Here is a 22,260-nt window from a genome sequence, read left to right on the forward strand (position 1 = left end):
TCATAATAAATCCGTTGCAACCCCATGATCACGATTAGCCCATAATAGAACTTATCGCCATCATGGGTTCATATGAAATCATGATAAACAAATACAAGAAAATAATAACTAAAATAATTATATTAAAACAGAGTACGCCACAAGAGTAAATAAGTCAAAGCAAGAAAACTAGCATCCAACGTTACAACGAAACAAGAATCACAAGAAAATATGCTTCCTCTTCGTTGCGGTGTGCTAAATCGGTCTTCTTCCTTATCTCCTTCGCTTCTTGCGTAAAACACAATCTTCTTCTTCTTATTCCTTGTGAAAACGTCTTAAATCTACTTATATAATAGTCCCATAAAACTCAGATTACATAGAAGTTGGAAGCCAAACAGAAGTAGAAGTCTAAAATAATTCAGCAAAATTCCCGTCCCTGCGCGGCCGCTCAGCATAGCTGCGCGGGCGCGCAGGCCTCCACTGGAAAAAATCCAAGTTTGCTCCGTTTCTTCGCCGTAATCTGCCCGTTCCTTTCCTCTCGCAATGGTGAACACATGCCAAGGCTTATTCTTGATGATTCCTCCCCCGAAATGCAACTAATACCCTGAAATGCATAAACACTAGAAAAACGCATCAAATACACAAAATACTTGATTTCAAGACACCAATTTAAGCCATTTTAAGACGTTCTAAGTGGTATAAAATGCCACTTATTAAGGTGTGTGAGTCCTCATTTCCTAACCCCGAGATTGAGGGCGTCACAGTGAATCTTGAGATTTAGAACTTGCCATGCTAGTATAGGTTCATGTATTTGAATGCATGATTAGTGGGTAACTCTAACCGTTTTACTTGCCCTGTGTAATCATAATGAATAACTTGCGCTTAAATCATTATGTTGACAAATTCTGTAGACATATAGGGTCTCAACATAATTGATGCCTATTCAACTTCAATCTTAATTGTGGATGCTTGGTAGAATGGTACTTGTACAACGAAAGTTGGCTTTTATCAGTTTCGTGTTGTTCGATTAATATCATCACCGTTACATGTTAAGGGTAATAAAAATAACTATTGAAGGAAGTAGTAATGAAGTTATGATCCCATGTGTGTTTAATATTATTAATTCAAGTAATAATTCAAGTGTTTTATTCTCGTAGTTAATCGTAGTTAATAATTAGTTAATCAACCTTAAGTGTTATTGTCTTGACGTTGAGAAGTAATCATACATTGGTGAGTTAGAGTTAATTAAATATAATTAGTCTGAGTCTCTGTGGGAACGAACTAGAAATCATTCTATATTACTTGCGAACGCGTATACTTGCGTGAATTACTAGCGCATGCTTTGTGCCTAACAGTGTGTGGACCCCAAACTTCTGACCCGGGTTTGGAGGGTGCCTGAAAATTAATTGATTAATTGATTTAATTAATTATTAATTGATTTTAATTAATTAACTAATTAATTCAGATTTATTTTTGAATTAAAAATAATTTTTGGAATTAAAATAATAATTTTTAGAATTTTTAATAATTAAAAACTAATTTTTATATTTAAAATAAATAGGAAATATGATTTTTAAATATTTTAGAAACAGGAATCCTAAATTTGCAAATTCTGGAAACTACAGGGACTCAACTGTTTCTTCTTCAAAAGTTCAGGGGCCTGTTTGTAATTTTGCAAACCCCCGCCGTCGACTCGACGGAGTGTGGCCGGAGAACACGATTCCAGCCACCTCAGGCCACCATACTCTCCAGAATTGGAGTACAAATCACCAGGAACCTATATGTGCAATCAAAACACCCACCCCTTCCCAGAATCGATCGGAAAATGCTCAAGAAACTCGCCGGTTCCGGCGAATCTTTAAAAGAAAACCCCGTTCAAACCAGAGATCGTCTGTTAACAAGCTATACACGAATTGATTGCAAATTTCAAGGGGAACAAAACCCACACATCTAGAACGTCTACAAATCCTTAAATAAGAAACCCCCAAATTCAGTCAAGAACATTCAAACGAATTATAAACCCTAATTTTAAAATTCGAAAATTAAACTCAATTTTGAACATGTTATTGAACTCCAAATCAGTCATATGACATATCAAAATCATCAGAAAGACAAGCTCTACAACATACAATCATCAAATCATTCAAACAATCATCCGAACAAAAATTCATAAATTTAATCAAAATAATTCAAAAATAAATAAAAATATATAAAATCAACCTTTGATTCTGCAGTTCTGAAACTTGGATAATCTGATAGTACTCCTTAAACCCTTCATTTTAGTTACTCAAGCTTTCCAAACAAAGATCAATAACACCTTGATTTGTTGGTTTGATTCTCAGAAAGTTTATATGAATATAAGTATTTTCTCTGGAAAATTCTGTAAATACTGTTTTAAATGATTTTCGGTACGAAATAAAATACGGTAAAGGCTATTTATAATTACAGAAAATTAGTATCCCGTTGGATCATTCCGGATATAAAATAGTACGTTTATCTATTAAAACAGATCCAAACAGTACCGGTTTTCGAGATAATTATCCAAATTAGTACAATTTGTACTGCGGTCTTGGTCTCAGCGCCTGGTTACACGTATTACGAGGTGATAATTATAATAGTTTAATAAAAAGATCCCATTTATCGAAAATACGAGTTTTATTGATTTACCGAAATGAATTTTGTATCGAAAATATTGCGCCGGGACCCGCGCAGGACAAACCGTATGCCGGATCAAAAAAGTCGAAACATGAAAAATGTTCGGAATTTTGCAATTAGGTTAGGAAGGAGTTCTCGGAAGAGTTTCGGGTTATAAAAACGTAAGAATGGGTGAAGCCGGCTGGTTCCCGATTATATAAAATAGTTTATAATTACTCAAAAAAGAATTTATAAAATCCATAAATTTCCTATAAAATCATAAATCAACATAAAAATAAATAGGAAGATATGACAATTATCTATATTTTATTTTGGACATATAAAAATTAAAATACTCAATTTATATTATTTTTAAACATCCAAACACATATACCACTTAATAAATAATTCACATAATAAATACTGAACCTGCATAATATTTATTTATTAGCAAAAATAATTACACGATATATCCCAGATATTACATCCTTCCCCCCTTAAAAGGATTCTGTCCTCAGAATCTCCTAAGAAAACAAATGAGGGTACTTTTCTCTCATATCACTTTCTAGCTTCCAGGTTAATTCTTCAACCTTCGGGTTTTTCCACAGTACTCTTACTAACTTTACTACTTTATTTTTTAATACTTTCTCTCTTTCTTCTAGAATCTCTATCAGACTCTTTATATATGACAAATCTATTTGAAGTTCTATTTGTGGCGCCCTCCAAACCCGGGTCAGAAGTTTGGGGTCCACACACACACCTTAATTATAACCTGCTTATAACAATAATAAAGATAATAATAATATATGCAGTGACCCTACTTACCAACCACCACGGACCGCAACAGGTTAAAGTATGCACACAAGCCAAACACACTAATATATTACAAACCGTTCAAATCCCAACTATTTCAAACTCAAACTAAGTATTAAACATTATTACAAACTTTTACAAACTTAAATTATCCAAAAAGAAGCCTACTAGCTCAGCTTTCTCAACCTGAACCCCTAACTCTCGCGCTGGACTGGGGATCCTTGCTACCAACTGGTTCCTTTTTAACTGGAAAGAATATAAACAACATCGCACAAATGAGCTAACTAGCTCAGCAAGTCACAATGACAAAACTGAGAATAATGATCATCAGGTGAATATGATTATGATATCAAGTGAACAATGGATTATGATTTAGAATTGGATATTATACTTTTAATTTAAAAACCAAGGTTAGGCTGCTGATCAGGAGCAAGGCACACAGCATTGCTCTAACTACTGGATCCAAGGCACACATTGGCCTAACTTGACCATTATATGGTCTGACCACGAATCTGGTCCACAATTTTATAAAAACAATCCAATTCTAACATAATAACAGAATATGCAATAATAAACAATAACCAAAATCATTAACAATAATAAATGTTTAACAATGAAAGGGTTTTAATCCTTGTAAGGATCAATAAGGCAATTTAAAAGCTTGGATGCTGGGTAATGAAAGAATTGGATAACAAAGGAATCAACATTTCAGGGTTTCAAAGATTTGGGCTTTCAAAGCATATGATACAATGATTGAATGTACAAGTAATTCAGTTCAGTGTTTGGGATTTTGTTTACATGTATTTGTGGAGTAATATTGTATACTTGAGATTTGTGTTTAGGTATACAACAATCAATGGTCTAGAAAGAATAAGGTTTATGGCTCAAGAACAATAACTGGAATCAGAGTTTAGGTTTCAGTGCTTCAAAGCACTTGCAATATCAATCTGGCTATCAAATACTACAATATCTCGAGAAAGTTCAGAACACTTGCCTGATATTAGCTTACTACACTGCACTCATTTCCAATCACAAGTGTCTTACTCCTCAACTATCTGTTTCCCTTTCCTACGTCTTGCCTCTTCTACTCACATATCATAAGCATCTATCAATAATTTACTCATGGAATTCTATTCAACACATACTTCTATCTACCCTTCGTTTTACCCAAATCCGATTAACGGATTGAAAGTTATGCAATAATCAAGTAAACACCGAATATATAGACCGATAGTCAATTAACAAGTCACATATAGCACATAATACATCACGTAATCAATGATATATTATTTATAAAGAAGTCTCGGGTCATAAATAGGCTTTCTGGTATTTAAAATAATTTTTAAAATATTTTTCGGAATTAAAACGGGTCGTTGGATCAATTTCGGGTTAATAAACAGGGTTCGGTTGGCCAATTTTGGCTCCGAAATAATTTTAGAATAATTATCGAGCCTTGGAAATAATTTAGAATAATATTTTAAAGCTCGAAACTATTTTTCAGAATTTTTAAATCATTTTTAAATAATTAAATCTAATTAAATAATTAATTAAAATCAATTAATAATTAATTAAATTAATTAATCAATTAATTTTCGAATTAATTGACCAATTAATCAATTAGAAATTAACTGAAATTAATTAACTAATTAATTTAGATTTATTTGTGAATTAAAAATAATTTTCAGAATTAAAATAATAATTTTTAGAATTTTCAGAAATTAAAAACGAATTTTTATAATAAAAATAAATAGGAAATATGATTTTTAAACATTTTTAAAACATAAATCCAATTTTTGCAAAGTCTGGAAACTACAGGGACCAAACTGCATCGTTTTCAAAACTATAGGTACTAAACTGTAATTTTCCAGGGGGTCGCCGGAAAACAGTCGGGGATGGCCGGAGAACACGTTCCAGGGATGCTCAGGCCACCATCACCTCCAGATCACATCTACACAACACCAGGAACACAACCATGCAATCAATTCATCCTAACAATCTCTGAGTTGGCCGGAATTTGGCCGTGAAATTTTTCAGTTTCCGGCGAACATCGGAAAACTTCAAAACACAACTCCCTTCTCTACAGACCTCGTTGGTTCATGAAACTTATACGACTAGATTGCAAATTTCACAGAGAACACAACCCACTATAACACAACATCAATCTATCACAGAATAAGAAACCCCTAAATTTCAATTAAGAACATTCATACGGGTTATAAACCCTAATTTTAAAATTCGAAAATCAAACTCAAATTTGAACATGTTATTGAACTCCAAATCAGACATATGACATATCAAAATCATCAGGAAAACAAGCTCTACAACATGCAATCATCAAATCATACAAACAATCATTCGAACAAAAATTCATATTTTTAATAAAATAAATTCGAAAATAAATAAATTTTTAGAAAAATAACCTTGATTTCTGCAGGTGTATGGATTACAGAATCTGGTAGAGCTCTTCAAGACCTTCAGATCGGTTACTCGAGCTTTCCAAACCGAATTCAATAACACCTTCAAATGCTTGTTTGATTCTTAGAACAGTTTTAAGAAATTAGGGTTTTTCTCTGAAAATTATATAATTATCTGTCTGCAAATGATTTTGATACGAAATAAAATACGGTAAAAGGTTATTTATAATTACGGAAAATTAGTATCCCGTTGGATCATTCCGGATATAAAACGGTACGTTTATTTGTAAAAACTGATCCAAACGGTATCGGTTTTCGGGATAATTATCCAAATCAGTACAATTTGTACTGCGGTCTTGGTCTCAGCGCCTGGTTACACGTATTACGAAGTGATAATTGTGATAGTTTAATAAAAAGCTCCCGTTTATCGAAAATACGGGTTTTATTGATTTACCGAAATGAATATTGTATCGAAAATGTTGCGCCGGGACCCGCGCAGGACAAACCGTACGCCGGATCGAAAAAGTCGAAATATGGAATATGCTCGGAATATTACAATTAGGTTAGGAAGTAGTTTTCGAAAGAGTTTCGGGTTCCAAAAACGTAACAACGGTTGACGCCGGTTGGTTCCCGTTTTTATAAAATAGATTTTATTTACCCGGAAAAAGATTTTAGAAATTTTATATGATTCTTATAAATCCATAAACCAACATAAAAATAATTAGGAAGATATGACAATTATCTATATTTTATTTTGGATATATAAAAATTAAAATACTTCATTAATATTATTTTTGAATATTCAAGTACAGATAACACTTAACAATTAGCTCACAGAATAGATACTGAACACACATAATAATTATATAATAGCAAAATAATTACACGATATATCCCGGGTATTACACTATTGGCTCATATTCGATTACATGTCTGGAGTCTGGATTATACTTCTTAAGCATCGATACGTGAAAAACAATGTGAATGTGCTTCATGTGCGGGGGTAACGCCAACTCGTAAGCTACTTTGCCAACATGCTTTAGAATCTCAAAAGGTTCAACATATCTTGGGCTCAGTTTTCCTTTCTTCCCAAATCTCGTCAATCCCTTCCACGGTGATACTTTTAACAATACCATATTTCTTTCTTTGAATTCTATATCTTTCCTTGATTGATCTGCATACTTCCTTTGACGGTCTTGTGCTGCTATCAATCTCTTCTGGATAACTTCAATAACTTCCTTCGTCTGTTATACCAATTCAGGTCCAATTATTTTGCGTTCTCCCACTTCGTCCCAATATACTGGAGATCGACATTTGCATCCATAGAGAGCTTCATAGGGTGGCATCCCAATACTGGCATGATAACTGTTGTTGTAAGCAAATCCTACCAAGGGTAAATGATCGTCCCAACTTCCTTTGAAATCAATAGCACAAACACGTAACATGTCTTCGATTGTCTGGATTGTTCTTTCACTCTGGCCGTCTATCTGTGGATGGTAAGCCGTACTCATATTTAGTCTTGTTCCCAAACATTCTTGAAAACTTTTCCAAAACCTCGAATTAAACCTCGGATCTCGATCGGATACGATAGAAACAGGAACTCCGTGACGAACTACGATTTCTTTCAGGTATATATGGACTAATTTGTCTAATGAAAATCTTTTATTTATAGGCAGAAAATGAGCTGACTTGGTAAGTCTGTCCACTATAACCCAAATGGCATCATGATTGGCTTTTGTTCTTGGTAATCCGACTACGAAATCCATGGCAATGTGTTCCCATTTCCACTCTGGAATATCTAATGGCTGCCACAATCCACTTGGTCTCTGATGCTCTGCTTTAACTTTCTGACATGTATAATATCTGCTAACCCATTCTGCAATCTCCCTCTTCATATCTGGCCACCAATAATTTTCCTTTAACTCTCTGTACATCTTGGTACTCCCTGGATGGATTGAATACCTTGAATTATGAGCTTCTTGTAAAATTTCATTCTTCAACTCCGTTACTGGTGGAATCCAAATTCTAGAAGAAAACTAAGAATATTTTGATCGTCCTTTTGCGTGCACAATTCCTCACCTACCAAACGATTAATGTCCTGATCCATTATCTCCTCTTGACACTTCCTTATCTTCTCTAACAACTCCGGCTGGAAGGTCATACTATACACTTTCGCTTCATCAGGCTTGCAAACTCTGATTTCCAATTCCAATTTCTGAAATTTCTTGTATATTTCTTCAGGTACTGATAACACATTCAAATTTTCTTTCCGACTTAACGCGTCCGCCACAATATTTGCTTTACGGGGATGATAGTTAATCATGCAATCATAATCCTTAATCAACTCTAACCATATCCTCTGTCTCAAATTAAGCTCCTTTTGTGTGAATATGTACTTTAAGCTTTTGTGATCCTTATAAATCTCGCATTTTTCTCCATGTAGATAATGTCTTCAAATCTTCAAAGCGAATACTATGGCTGCTAACTCCAAATCATGAGTAGGATACTTTTGTTCGTGTGGTTTCAATTTCCTTGACGTATTTGTAATAACCTTATCGTGCTACATCAGAATGCATCCGAGTCCTTTATGAGAAGCATCGCTATAGATTACAAAATTCCCTTGATCGTCTGGAAGTGACAAAATAGGTGCTATAATTAATCTTCGCTTCAATTCCTTAAAACTTTCTTCACATTTGTCGTTCCATATAAACTTTTCATTCTTCCGTGTAAGCTTTGTCAATGGTGTTGCAATCCTTGAGAAATTTTAATAAATCAGCGATAATATCCTGCTAATCCCAAGAAACTTCTTACCTCTGTTGTGTTCTCGGTCTTTCCCAATTTATAATTGCTTCAATCTTCACTGGGTCCACTTTGATCCCTTCATTAGACTATGTGTCCTAAGAACTGAACTTCTTGTAACTAAAACTCACACTTCGAGAATTTAGCATATAACTTCTTCTTCCTTAAAATTTCCAAAGCTGTCCTCAAATGTTCTGCATGATCCTCTTCTGTCTTTGAATAAATCAAAATATCATCTATAAATACAATAACAAACTTGTCCAAGTATTCCTTAAAAATTCAGTTCATCAGAGGGAAGGTCTTAAGCCATGGATCAGAGGGAAGGTAGCCATATTTGAATTAGATACCTATGCAGGAGTTATACAAAAGGCCATAATTGCAGAAACTGAGAGCGAGATGTCACAGAAAGAAAAAGAAAGTAAGAAGAGAAAGTTTGAAGGGAATAAAGGACAGTCACAACCAGGAAAGTTTCCAAATTTTAAGAAGGGCAAGTTTCAGCTGGGAGAAATTTTAATGTCAAGAAACAGAATGCAGGCGACGGAGGTCAAGGCAACCGTCCAGTCAATGTGAATCAACCGAATCAGTTGAGGCTAACTTTTCCAGATTGTCAGGTATGTGGGAAGAAACACAGAGGAGTTTGTAATAAGTTGAACATGGTTTGTTTAAAGTGTACTAAAAAAGGGCATTATTCGAGGGAGTGCCGCAACCAGCCAGCGAGAAAACCAGTAAACAAGGATCAGCCTACTCGGAATCCAGCGGTTAAGGTTCCAGCTATTGGATTTACATGCTTTAAATGTGGGAAGCCAGGACATATAACCAGGGATTGCAAGACACCAACCCCAGTCAGCAATACATTGAGAATTATGGGATCTACTCTAGCCGTGAATGAGACTCCAATGGCTAGAGTTTTTTATATGTCTGTGAAGGACGCAATCCAGGCTACTGATGTCGTGGCAGGTTTGCTTAATGTGAATTCTTTATGTGCCAAAGTGTTAATAGATTCGGGAGCAACTCAATTGTTTATTTCTCAAGATTTTGTTAGTAAGTTAAACTGTCCAGTTGAGTATTTAAATGAAATAATGACTATGGAATTAGCAAATCAAGAACGTATATCTGTTAATCAAGTTTATGGGAATTGTGAAATTGAGATTTATGGTAGTAAGTTTTGTGTGGATTTGATACCAATTAAGCGAGGAAAGTTTGACATTATTTTAGGAATGGATTGGTTATCTAAGCACGATGCCCAGATAGATTGTCGAAATAAGAAGGTAATGGTGAAGACGCCAGACGAAAGGATAGTAACATTTAAGGGCCATAAGCAAGCAAAGAAGTTCTTAACGCTGATCCAAGCTAAAAAGTTACCACGATAAGGATGTGAGCATTTCGTTGCATATGTGATTAATAGAAGTCAGGAGCCAACAAAAATTGAAGATATTCCAGTAGTCAATGAATTTTCAGACGTGTTTCCCGATGAATTTCCAGGACTTCCTCCAGACAGAGAAATTGAGTTTGCGATCGACTTAGCACCTGGAACGGAACTGGTATCCAAGGCCACGTACAAAATGGCGCCCGTTGAGATGAAAGAACTAGCAAAGCAATTGCAAGAGTTGTTAGAGAAAGGTGTAATCATATGGCGCCCCAAAATCCTGGATCAGGAATCTTGGAGGCCACGTCATCTAAATTATTACAACCACATAACTCACACCATAATATATAAATACTCACGCTTCACGACCCCAGACTTATCACACACACACACACATACACACTTACAGGTTATTGTCTTGGAAACGAACCATCATATCTAGAGTACTTTCAACCATCAACTGATAATTATTACAACCCAAAAGTGATTTAGTCTTACCGGGGAGTAACCTTTAAGTAAGGCTAGTCCTCCAGCCAAATATACGTTTCTTGTTTATTACGTTACATAAGTCATACTTATAAATAAGCCGAACTAAAAACAACTGAAAACTAATCCAGTTTATTTGGACTACCTGTGGTACAACACCAAACAATCTACGGAACAGCTGGCCATTTCCTACCCATTTCCTGGCTGTGGTTCTCATGGCAGGCATCGTGATTCACTGTTATGTTGTGTCAATTTAAGAAAACAAGTGTGAGTTATAATGTCCAGCATAATGATGTACAGTATGAAAATGACTGTATGATAACTTACGTAAAACATCGTATATGATAATTATGTTTTATTCGAAAATAGTTTTCCATGGTGATACGTACCTTCTTATGAAAATAATTCTTTAAGGGATTTTAATATCCTGCGAATACCTTAATAATAATCCCAGCACCTAGACTTGGGTTACGGTATTGCATCACAATTCCAATTGGAAGAATTAGGACACTCGTTGGAGCCACCGTATACGATGATTAGTTGTAATACGATAATAGTAACCTTTTCTACTAGTAGAAGGACGACACCTTCATATCCCGGTTATCACCCTTGCCGCATTCGGGCTACGTGTCCCATTTTTGGGTATACACATACTTCACAAGTTCCTGAGTATACTGAGTACCTTCGCCTGCGGTACCTTTGATAGTCCATCTAGCACACATAGTACCAGAGTCTACCCCTCCCTTTTTCTTTAAAAAGAAATCTATCATATCTCGAGAACTCGAACCACATCGAAGTTCCCCAAGCGTTTTGCTTGTTGATAGAGACAATTTATCTATTAGATATAAGTGTATATATGTATATACGTATTTTCGAGATTTTCGGAGGAAGTACTAAGGATGTGAGTTGACCGTTGTTAACAGATAATTAAATAAGGGGGAAAATTTTCTCCTTGAAACTATATTCGAAATATTAAATAAGTCGGGATAATATTCACCGATGATCTGAAATGATTCGAATGATGTTTCGAGATCAGGAAGTATATTTTAAATCAGGATCTATGATTTTTAAATCATTAATAAACCCTTTAAGAATAATAATTAATTAAATAACAATCGATAAATAAATAAACCTCGAATGAGTTTACTCTCTAAAAGAATATTAAAAACTAATCTTCCTCAACTAGTTTATGTCTACGTAGTTAATAATCTTAAATGATTAATCAGGTTTGAAATAAATAATTATTGGGGTATACTACTCTCATGATAAAAGAATAGGTACATAATATTTATTATTCGAACAATAAAATATAGTTGAGGGAATATGATCGTTAGGAAATCGTTTTAATAAAAGTTCGAGGTATTTTTAATGTCTCGTAAGTGGACGTTGAGTCCCTTTAAAACATACTACTAGGGACTTATAATCGTCTTATAATATCACCGGAATGATTCCCCGGGTTTCATCTTAAATCCCGACCGACTCTCGGTCTTATATAATATGTCACGCTTATAGCGGAATAAACATTTCATGATATATACTTATCGTACAACATCGCTACATTATGCGAAAATTCAACAACTACGTATCATGGCAAACATGGTATTTATGCAATGATAGTAAAACAATCCTTTCACAACACAACAGTAAAATGGAGTTGGGTTTGTAAACTTGCCTGGGTATCTCGAGGTGGAGGATGCTCTAGGTTCCGCTCGGAAATCTATAGCCATAAACACAATTTGTTAGGTCCCGTTCTAGTTTACGGTGACTCGCACTCATGCGCTACTTATTATGCACCCTCTCAACTTATACTACCCTTATTATCCCTTTTAGTCATCATTCACATCATGGTCGCTTTATTGTTCTAAGTATTTTGGGTTCATTCTTATTATCGCCGTCGGCTCCGCTTATGGATTCTTACGGTTTCTACTTGCGCGGTCTCGGCTCCGATATTTTTATAAAATTGAAAAATCATTATTTTTACTTGAAATTTTTATGTAAGTTAGGAAACTCAATATGTTACTCTCTGTAGAAATTTCATGATTTATAAATACTTTTAAGTCGATCCTTTATATTTTCAAAGTTCGTAACTCGTAGAAGTTTTTGTCGCATAAATCACTTTTAGTAAAATGACCATAACTTTTGATCCGTAAATCGGAATCAAGAGATTTAAGTGCCTAAATGATCCTTATAACATTGTCTACAATAATCAAGGGTTATTTTTCAATAAACTACAGTTTACAACTTCGGGACTTTCTGCAGAAACTTAAAGTTACGATTCATTGCTTTAACGGGGTTACGTTTACGATCGGGATTTCGTTTACGCCCTAACTCTTAACACAACCACCAACAATCATCAATCCATCATCAACACACAAAATCCTCTCAAGAACATCATGTTCTTAAGGCAACAACAATCAACCTTAAATCTACTTAACTTAAACATTAAGATTTCAACAATACCACTTCTTAAACTAGGTTTACTACCACATACTAAATGAATCTTAAATAAAGTTGGGCCAAAGATTTTTACCTTTATTTAAAGCTTTAGATGTGTTCTTGAGGATGGTGGAGGCTTGGAAGTGCTTGGTATGATTTTTGGAACCTAAAACCACCATTAAAATCAAAAAACCAAAGAGAAGTTACTATTCATACTATTCACTAGTGACTTTCTTGATTTTATTTCACCCATCAAACCTTGATAAAAAGAGATGAAAGAATTTTCTTACCTGACTTTGATTGCTAGGAAGCTTGAGAATTAATGGGATGATTTTACCATGGCTAGATTTTGAGATTTGAATTTGGATTTCTCCCTTTTCTTCTTGAAGGCCGAATGGAAGTAATGTGAAGGGGGTATTTATGCTTGCTCTTCTTGGTTGCTTCTCTTGGTTGCTTTTAGGAAATGGGGGTGATATCTTTCCTTGATTTTTATTCTTCCTAGTATAGCATTCTAGGTTTATTCCTTGTTACAAATCTTGGGGACAAAATCCAAGTAGCTTGCTAGGTTACAAGCTAACTACATGTGTTAGCTTCCTTAGCACACTATTTTGACTAGCTTGCTTGATCATCCTATGGTTAGCTTACTATTTGATAAAGTAACCATGGTTACTTTCTTACCATGGTTTAGTTAGTGCGTTACATTTATTTAATCGTTTACGTGTTCGCTCGGTTGCTTAAACGTTTTCGTAATACTTACTCGTAAATGATTCGCGACGTAATTCCTTTCGTATTTATTCCTTATATTTTGAATTATCATACTTGAATATAAATCCATAGGGTTTTAATCTTGTAATTATATTGTGATTCCCGTAATCCTCGGTGAGTCGTAAATACGGTCATTTTTCAAAGTTCGTTTTCTTCAAAAACTAATAGCGTTTACATACATTCATTTGGTACGTATAATTGTAATATCATCTCCAAAACTTATTTTCTCATGTACTACATAGTGTGGGCTCAAAAGTTTTTCCCGTTCATCAGGGTTACTATTCATTAAACATTTTACAAGGTCTCAAAAATTCGAGTTATTACAAATCAGACCCAGTGTATCCCCGTGGGATGCACCGGTGCTACTTGTCAAGAAGAAGGATGGAAGCATGAGACTGTGCATCGATTATCGGGAGCTCAACAAGCTTACTATCAAGAACAAGTATCCGTTGCCTAGGATCGATGATTTATTTGACCAGTTGAAAGGAGCCAAGTACTTCTCCAAGATCGATTTGAAATCGGGATATCACCAACTAAAGATTAAGCCAGAAGATATACCAAAGACAGCTTTCAGAACAAGGTATGGACATTATGAATTTTTAGTGATATCTTTTGGATTAACTAATGCCCCGACAGCATTCATGGACCTGATGAACAGAATTTTCAAGGAATACTTGGACAAGTTTGTTATTGTGTTTATAGATGATATTTTGATTTATTCAAAGACATAAGAGGATCATGCAGAACATTTGAGGACAGCTTCGGAGATTTTAAGGAAGAAGAAGCTATATGCTAAATTCTCGAAGTGTGAGTTTTGGTTACAAGAAGTTCAGTTCTTAGGACACATAGTCAGTAATGAAGGGATCAAAGTGGACCCAACGAAGATTGAAGCGATTACAAATTGGGAAAGACGAGAACACAAACAGAGGTAAGAAGTTTCTTGGGATTAGTGGGATATTATTGCCGATTTGTTCAAATTTTCTCAAGGATTGCAACACCATTGACAAAGCTTACACGGAAGAATGAAAAGTTTATATGGAACGACAAATGTGAAGAAATTTTTTAGGAATTGAAATGAAGATTAATTACAACACCTGTTTTGTCACTTCCAGTCGATCAAGGGAATTTCGTAATCTATAACAATGCTTCTCATAAAGGACTCAGATGCGTTCTGATGCAGCACGATAAGGTTATTGCGTATGCGTCAAGGCAATTGAAACCACATGAACAAAAGTATCCTACTCATGATTTGGAGTTAGCAGCCATAGTATTCGCTTTGAAGATTTGGAGACATTATCTATATGGAGAAAAATGCGAGATTTATACAGATCACAAAAGCTTAAAGTACATATTCACACAAAAGAAGCTTAATATAAGACGGAAGAGATGGTTAGAGTTGATAAAGGATTACGGCTGCACGATTAACTATCATCTCGGTAAAGCAAATATTGTGGCGGACGCGTTAAGTCGAAAAGAAAAGTTGAATGTGTTATCAGTACCTGAAGAAATATACAAGGAATTTCAGAAATTGGAATTGGAAATCAGAGTTTGCAAGCCTGATGAAGTGAAAGTGTATAGTATGACTTTCCAGCCGGAGTTGTTAGAGAAGATAAGGAAGTGTCAAGAGGAGATAATGGATCAGGACATTAATCGTTTGGTAGGTGAGGAATTGTGCACACAAAAGGACGATCAAAATATTCTTAGGTTTTCTTCTAGAATTTGGATTCCACCAGTAACGGAGTTGAAGAATGAAATTTTACAGGAAGCTCATAATTCAAGGTATTCAATCCATCCAGGGAGTACGAAGATGTACAGAGATTTAAAGGAAAATTATTGGTGGCCAGATATGAAGATGGAGATTGCATAATGGGTTAGCAGATGTTATACATGTCAGAGAGTTAAAGTAGAGCATCAGAGACCAAGTGGATTGTTGCAGCCATTAGAGATTCCAGAGTGGAAATGGGAACACATTGCCATGGATTTCATAGTCGGATTTCCAAGAACAAAAGCCAAACATGATGCCATTTGGGTTATAGTGGACAGACTTACCAAGTTAGCTCATTTTCTACCTATAAATGAAAGATTTTCATTAGACAAATTAGTCCAAATGTACCTGAAAGAAATCGTAGTTCATCATGGAGTTCCTGTGTCTATCGTATCCGATCGAGATCCGAGGTTTAATTCGAGGTTTTGGAAAATTTTTCAAGAATGTTTGGGAATGAGACTGAATATGAGTACGACTTACCATCCACAGATGGATTGCCAGAGTGAAAGAACAATCCAGAAAATCGAAGACATGTTACGTGTTTGTGCTATTGATTTCAAAGGAAGTTGGGACGAGCATTTACCCTTGGTAGAATTTGCTTACAACAACAGTTATCATGCCAGTATTGAAGCTCTCTCTATGGACGCAAATGTCGATTTCCCGTATATTGGGACGAAGTAGGAGAACGCAAAATACTTGGACCTGAATTGGTGGAACCGACGAAGGAAGTTGTTGAATTTATCCAGAAGAGATTGATAGTAGCACAAGACCGTCAAAGGAAGTATGCAGATCAATCAAGGAAAGATATGGAATTCGAAGAAGGAAATCTGGTATTGTTAAAAGTATCGCCGTGGAAGGGATTGACGAGATTTGGGCATTTGTAATATAAGTATGTGTGTGTGGTTTGTGTACATACTTTAACCTGTTGCGGTCCGTGGTAGTTGGTAAGTAGGGTCACTACATATTATTATTATCTTTATCATTGTTATAAGCAGGTTATAAATAAGGTGTGTGTGTGTGGACCCCAAACTTCTGACCAGGGTTTGGAGGGCGCCACACATTAAGTTTAATCAATAATACTTTAATTAAATAATCTTTTCAACCACTAAGATCTCTTTATATATACCACTATATTAATACTTCTATTTTATACTTACTCTAAATTAATATTTTTTTAAATTTTTTTCACATTTGTTCCCTCAATTAATATATGCATATTAATGCATACATATACAAACATGCATGCATACATTTGCACAATTAATAATATTTTAGTTAATGAATTTATTTCTGTAAAATAATAATGATAATTATCATAATAATTATATGTGTGAAATATAATGGGTTAAATATCAAAGTGGTCATTTAACTAAGGTCGTATATCAGTTTAATCATCAAATTTAACGGGGTATCATTTGAATCAATAAAATTATAATAAATATCAAACGGATACCTCAAAATATGTGCACGAGAATTAAAAGTTTTTTTATGGAGTTTTATACATTTTTCTTGAATTCAATTACAACCAAATGAAAAGTTATGAATTTTTAGTAATTTGATGATATATTGAGATTTTTAAAAATTAATCTACTAATTATTTTTATTTAAATAAAAAAACCCCAAAACATTAAAAATAAATAGTAGGTTAATTTTAAAAATCTCATTATATTATCTAAAATAACCATAATTCATATATTTTTATTTGATTGTAGTAGATATCAAGAAATGTTTATAGAATTCCATACAACTAATTTTTAGTTCTTAAGTACATATTTTGAGTTATCTAATTGATATTTATTATGACTTTAGTGATTCAAATGATACCCTGTTAAGTTTGATGTTTAAACTGATACATGATCTTCAATTAAATGACCACTTTGATATTTAACCCGAAACATAATTACAAAATCATGTTGTTAGATATTGAATGCAACACAGAGAGGGGGGTGAATGTGTTTCTTGGATTTTTAGCCTTTTTAAACTTGGTTGGATATTATATGAACAAAGTAGTTTAATATTTACAGAGATATTGTGTTAGAGAAATTAATCAACAAGCACAATATTTCAAAACTCACTTAATTTGTATTAAATAAGTTTGTCTTGCTATAAATTATGTGTTCTTAACAATATAAGAACTCAGCTTCTTCATTGAGAGAATACAAGAAAATTTGATCTGTTTTATTACAACTAAACTAAGTACCATTGCATGCTTTATACACTAGCAGCACAGGTTTACTAGACTTGCACTAAAATGTATTAAACTACTTTCTAAAGCAACCTTTTTCTATTTCCATTTCTAGCTTAGAAAATCTATACAGAATTTTGCGGGTATGTGACCATCCTTTGTCCAGTTAATCTTGGCCCTTGATCTTGTATTCTCCCAACTACTTTATAGATTTTTCAATCTAGTAGATAGATCATTTGTTGACTGATAATCTTGAATCTTGAACTTGTCTGCATTCTGTATCTGAGAGGCATATCGATATCTCCGGTTTGTTCTATAGAGAAGTGACATCTCGATAAGTATAATGACTTATCGAGATATTTGAGTTCTCTATAGGTATATTTGACTTGTCGAGGTCTCTTGATCTTTGCATGTGAAATGACTTTTTGATATGTCTAATGTAATATCCCATATTTTCAAATATTATTATTATTTGGAATTGTTTATGTGATTTTATGTGAATTTTAGTGAATTATATGATAAGTGGAATTGATGTTTGGGTGTTTATATGGGATATGTTAGGTCACACAACACTATAGAATGGGGTTGATACAGGGTTAATACAATCAAATCGATTTAACACAAGTATGTAACAAAGATCAAGTATATTGAATAAACTCTGTTACAATAAGAACTGTTGTTCTCTCTCAGTGATGAACAAATATCACTAAGAGCTGCTATGTTACAATGTATAATCTTCTCGATAATGATAACACTTATAGTGTAAACCCTAAGTCTATGTTTATATAGTACACAGTTACAAGATAACTTCTAATTGATATGGAATATAATTCTGTCTCCTAAAATATATCAATCAGATATCTTCTACAAGTCCTCCAGTCTTCTAACTCTTTCCATGCATATCTTTATTTGTTTTAGTCTCGACCTTCTACTGTAAATCAGCTTCCTTCCTTATATGAAAGTCTTCTCGTACTTAAGTTCTGATATGACCTTAAATTCTGATTGTAAGTTCTGACTCCCAGTAAGTCCTGATTTCAGTAAGTCCTGATATGTCCTGTTTGTTAAGATCTGAAAACTAAAAATGAATCATATTAGACATGACATCTCAAATACATCTAACAATCTCCCCCAACTTGTAAATTAAGTAAAATATACAAGTTAATAGATTTGATGATGTCAAAAACATTTAAGTACAAATGCAATAAGAGTTTAACTAGATAACTAACTACAACTTATAGTCCTGGTAGCTTTTACCAATCTCACTGAGTTAATCTGAATCCATAATGATTCTTGACAAAGCTTGATATCAACTTTTCTTCTTTAATCCTCAGGACTTGAGAGAGTGTAGTCTTGACTTGCTTCATCTCTTCATTCTGACTTCCAATCTGATAGATTGCAGTCCTTAAAGCAGAGATATGGTTTCTTTCTAAACCATTATTCAGTCTTATTACCCTAGGATGAGAAGAATCTTCATTGTAGCATAGACATTTCTCATTCAGTAACACTTCAAGCTTAGCAGAATTCTTCTTCATTGGAGTTTTACTTCCATCATTTTCAACAATATTAGGAATGAATTCTATAACTCTTGAATCCGAAATTTTTGCTTTATCTCTAATGGTCTTCAATATGAAGTTTGACCATCTCCTGGTAAGATCAGACTTTACCTCTAAAAGGTAATAAAAGAATTGAAGTTCTTTCAATGATTTGTTCAGCACATTTTGATTCTGACATTTGATATGTCCTTCCATCTTCAAGAAATAGAATCAGATTTTCCTTGACATTGTGCTTGTCATGAGCATCCAGTACCACTTGAACAGAGATAACCTTATCAAGGTGTTTCTATGTAACATCTTCAAGAGGTCTGTCAGTCAATAGAAATGGATCTCTAGTAGCAACTTCAACTCCTGTTTTAATCTTAGCTTCATCAAAACCTAGTCCAGCCCTGTCTCTTGCTTCTCTAGCATTTAACCCAATAGTCTTGAAAGTAGACAGTAATTGACTTTTCTTTGGATCTGATGGTTTGACATTTTTCCACAGAAGTTTCTTTTTATCAGCTACTTCCATCTTATCTAAATCAACTTGAGCATTGTCAGAGGTTGACTTGATGACTTCATCAGAACTTGCTGTTTCAGTTATAGCTTGCTGTTCTTCACTCTTAACAACTTAAGCCTTGTCAGAGGTTGTCTTTGATTCTTCAGAAATCTTCTTCCTTTTCAGAGTTTGAACATTTTTATCTTCGGCAAGATTATCATCAGTAACTTGAACCATTTTGCACACTGGCTTTATCAAAATTTGAGGAATTTTCATCTCCAGTGCCTTGGTTGGTTCATCAACTTTTCCTTTCCCTTTGTCTTTGGGATCAATCTCAGACTGTGATCTTGTCTTGGGCTTTGATGCCTTAGTATGTGACTTCTCCTTGATCACAATGCCTTTTACCTTAGGCCTTGGAGGTTTCTTTGCAACATAAGCTTTTGGCTTCAGATTTTTCTTTTCAGCTTAAATCTAGCTTCTTCCATCTTGAGATTTTCTAAATCCATTCCTGGATTATGCTTCAGAAAAAATCTTCTAGCAATTTCCTCATCAAGTGTCTGAATCTTGGGATCCTTGTAGTAGACAGTAGTCTGCTTTCCCTTGAGCTTCAGAGTTTGCATGAACTTTTGAGAATCTTGACTTCCACTTTGTATCAAAACATCAGGCTTTGTCATCAGACTTTGATATCAGATTTTGAGTTTCAGTACTTGCTATCAGATTTTGAGTTTGAGTAGCTTCAGAACTTGTCTTCTTTTGAGTAGAAGATTTGTTTGCTTCATTAATTAGTTTCCTTGAAGAAACCTTGCTGCTCTGCCCTTTACAAACTTGACCTCTACCCTTGCTAGGGTTTCCCTGGTCATCTGCTTCATCATCTTTCTTCTTCAGTATTCGATCACTAGAGCATTTATACTTAACTATCTTCTCCCCCTTTTTGGCATCATCTGATAGTAGGAGTGAGAGAAGAAGTTCAACTGAAGATTGAATATCATTCAATTGAGCCTGTTGAGAAGCTTGATTTTGTAGTACTCAGTGATTTGGGCCTGTTTCTTCTCTTGAGCTTTCTCAATTGCTTCTACCTTTTCAGAAATAGGTCAGGATATGTCGATTCAAATTCAACATTTGTTTGTCAAATCATCACAAATTATTAGTAACCACAATTTTAATCAAAACATTCATAAAAAAATACAGTTCAAGTAGATGAAGTAAAGATTAACAGGCTTCAATGAGAACATTCACATGCACATAATGCGAGATAAACAAAGACTAAATCTTGCAATCAAAAGAAATTTCATTAAAATATCAAAAGAGTACATTTTATGAAATTTGTAGATTACATGCAAAAGATTACAAGATAATCCTAGTCTAAGATCGTGAACATTAACAGCCTTGGTCTAAGAAGGAAAGCTATCGATTAGTTCCTCCCGCTGCTGACAAATAGCACTGCAATACGGATGACCCGTTCTTGCAGAAGAAGAGCCTCTCTCCGTTCTTCTTCCAAGCGATCAAGATGGAGTTGATAGTCCATCTCAAAGAACAAGAGATTTTTCCGAACCTCTTGTGGAACCAAGTTCCATATCTCATCAGGAATGGCAGTGACGTGCCATTCCTGTTCCCAGTCACCACAACTGAACTCGAAGTTGAAGTTTTCATAGTTCATAAACATGTTTACAAGAACCATTTTTATGAAGGAGGAAAATAGTGAGAATTAAAAGAGAGAATGATTTTGTGTGAGAATAGGAGATGATATGTTTGAGATGAAATGTCAGTTAAATAGCCAATAGAATATCAAGGGACTAGAGGACTAATTAATGATTAAGTGTAGAGTTAACTTAATGAGCGTCTCCCTAGACCGATGTGTAATGATTTAGGCAAAATGTGAACAGTCAATAGTTAAAGCAGGAGGTAATGAGCACGGGAAATAAGTAATAATTACTGTGCACATGTAGTTTTTCAAGACAAACACGTTTACCACTAACCCAAATGATTATGACTGTTTTATCTCACCTAATTATATTCTAATTAAAAAAACCGTTTCAGTATTTACCACAAATAAGTCAAGTAAAGAATAATGCCATGTAAGCATCAGAGTTTCCATCAGAATTTAATATCAGAACTTGATAATTATCAGATTTTAATAGTCATCAGAACATAGCTTATCAACTCAAAAAGTGAATGTCTGTATCTGTGATTCTTCATACATATATTGACTTGTTTCTTCAGAGTTTAATCATCAGAACTTCCATCAGAACTTGTCCTCAAAATTTATGCAAATGACACTTAAGTGTTTATCTAAAACAACTTAATCACCACAGTACTTTTCATCATTCATTTGGAGTGAGAGTGTAATAACCCCAATTTTTGGAAATTTTTGAAACCCTTATGAATAGTGTTTTTGCTGAATGAGAAAACTTTTCATGCCACACTATGTAGGGGTTCTGTTATGGATATTCTAAGATCGTATTAGTATTCCATAAAGTAAATAAGTGTATGTAAAGATCGTCAGAATCCAATTCCGAACACTTTGATTTTTCTCGAAAATCCACCAGATACCGAAAGAATTGAGTATAAGGTAACATGATTAAAGGGA

Source organism: Apium graveolens, chromosome 8 (assembly GCF_009905375.1).
Source record: "Apium graveolens cultivar Ventura chromosome 8, ASM990537v1, whole genome shotgun sequence".
In the NCBI taxonomy this organism is placed as follows: domain Eukaryota; kingdom Viridiplantae; phylum Streptophyta; class Magnoliopsida; order Apiales; family Apiaceae; genus Apium; species Apium graveolens.